The following is a 2,500-nucleotide window of genomic DNA, read 5'->3' as shown; positions in this document are numbered from 1 at the left end:
CAAAAAAAAATAAAAAAAAATAAACCCCCCCTCCCCCCCCCCAAAAAAAAATTTAAAAAAAAAAAAAAATAAAAAATAAAAGAACAAAAAAAAAAAAAATAAAAAACAAAAACAATTTAAAAAAACAATATATACAAACAAACAAAAAAAATAAAAAAAAAATTAAAATAAAATAAATTTGTTTAAATATATTTTTATATATAATATTTTAATATAATAATAAATAATATAAATTTGTTACATATAAAAATTTTTAAAAATAATATATAAATAAAAATAAAATATATAATAAAAATAAAATTTTATACATAATAAAATAATATTATAAAAATAATATAATAATAAAATAAAATTTTATAATATTTTGTATCAATAATTTAAAAAATAATATAATATATTTTATAAAATAATAATATATAATTTATAATATAAATTTTATAAAAATTAATACATATAATATTAATATATAAAAATATAAATAAAAAAATATTTTAAATAATAATAATTAAAAAAATTTTTACATAATTTTTTTTTATATATAAAATATTTAATTTTAAAAAATTATAATAAAATATATTTTATAAATATATATATAAAATATATTTACATATAAAATTTTTTGTTTATTAATTAATATATATTAAAATTGGTATAATAAATTAATGTGTAATTAAAACATTTTTTAAAATTTTAAAATATTAATAATATTAAATTTTAAAATATTATTAAATATATATATAAAAGGGGAGGAGAGAGGGGAGAGGGAGGGGAAAGAGGGGGGAAGGGGAGAAGAGAGAGAGAAGAAGGTATATATTATATATATTATATATAAATAAAATTTAATTTTTTTTTTTTTTTTTTTTTTTTTCAAATTATATTTTTTTTTATATTATTAAATTTATATATAAAAATTTAAAAAATAAATTATATAGAAATAAAAATATTTTATAAAAAATATTTAAATTTAATATTTATAATATCACAATAAATTTTTATTTACATTTTAATAATAATATATAAAATATAATATATATATAAAATATATATATATATATTTTATATATATATATATTTATTTATTAATGGGGGTTTTAATATATATATATAAAATTTATATATATTAAAGTAAAATAATATTATTATATAATAATTATATATATATATATATATATAATATATAAAAAAATAATATATAATATTATATATAATATAATATATAATATATATATATATATATAATAATATAGTATGTATATTAATAATATGTATATATAATATATAATTAATAATGTTTTATAAAATATATATATATAATTATAATTATATATATGTAATACATAATATATATGTAATTTTATAATATAAATATATGATGTATAAATATTATAGGGAAAAAAATTGATTTTAAAATGGACATAAAAAATAGTATAGATTAATTTTATATATGATATATTAATTTTAATTTTAAAAAGGGGATATAATATAATAAATAATAATAATATAATAATTATAATAATAATAAATTTAATAGTTTTTATTTATTTATAAATTTTTATATTTTAAAATTTTATATAAATAAATATTAAAATTTTATATTTATGTATAATAGTATATAATATATATTAAATACAAATGTTATATAGTATATATATAATTAAAATTTATAATATTTTTTATATATAATAATTATATATAATATATATATATATATATTTAAAATATATATATATTATAGTATATATATATATATATATACTGCAAATATATTATATATATAATTAAATATTAAATATATTATATATAGAGAGAGAGAGAGAGAGAGAGAGGAGAGAGAGGAGGGGAGAGAGAGAGAGGGAGGAGAGAGAGGGGGAGAGAGAGGGGAAAGGGGGAAGAGAGAGAGAGAGAGAGAGGGGAAGAGAAAAATAAAATATATTTTATAAAAATATATATATAGACATATATATAGTTATGTGTAAAATATATTAATATATATATATAAATTAATAATATATTATATAATATAGAGAGAGAGAGAGAGAGAGAGAGAGGAGAGGAGAGAGGAGAGAGAGGAGAAGAGAAAGAGAGGAGAGAGAAAAGAAAGAAGAGGGAGAGGAAGAGGGGGGAGGAGAGGAGAGGAGAGAGAGAGAGAGAGAGAAGAGAGAGAGGGGGAAAAAGAGGAGAGAGAAAAGAAAAAAAAAAAAAAAGAGAGAATATATAAAAATATATTTATAATAATTTATATAGACATATATATAAATGTTAATTATTAATATATATAATATATAAAAAATTTATTAATTTTTATAATTAAAATTTTTTAAATAAAAAGGGTCATCTGAAATTTCCCAGTCATCTCATAACTTTTACTGTTATTTTTATTAGCAGGTTTGTTTCTTTGTTGAGTCTACAGAGTCTATATATATACTGATGTACACATGAAAATTTGTTAGAAGAACCAGCTTAGAGAAGGACCACTCGGACTACCAGACAGCAAAATTCA

At 14.0% G+C, this 2,500-nt stretch overlaps 1 protein-coding gene across 1 annotated transcript in view; it reads right to left on the bottom strand.

Moving 5' to 3' along the window:
* The window catches only part of LOC119580594 (protein FAM193A-like), a 46,149-nt gene that overhangs the window by 2,745 nt on the left and 40,904 nt on the right, over positions 1-2,500 (bottom strand). The gene's annotated exons all lie outside the window — the stretch shown is intronic.

This window comes from Penaeus monodon, chromosome 14 (genome assembly GCF_015228065.2).
Source record: "Penaeus monodon isolate SGIC_2016 chromosome 14, NSTDA_Pmon_1, whole genome shotgun sequence".
NCBI lineage: Eukaryota > Metazoa > Arthropoda > Malacostraca > Decapoda > Penaeidae > Penaeus > Penaeus monodon.
The sequence above is the reverse complement of the archived record's forward strand: the minus strand, read 5'-3'. Positions and strand labels throughout refer to the sequence as shown.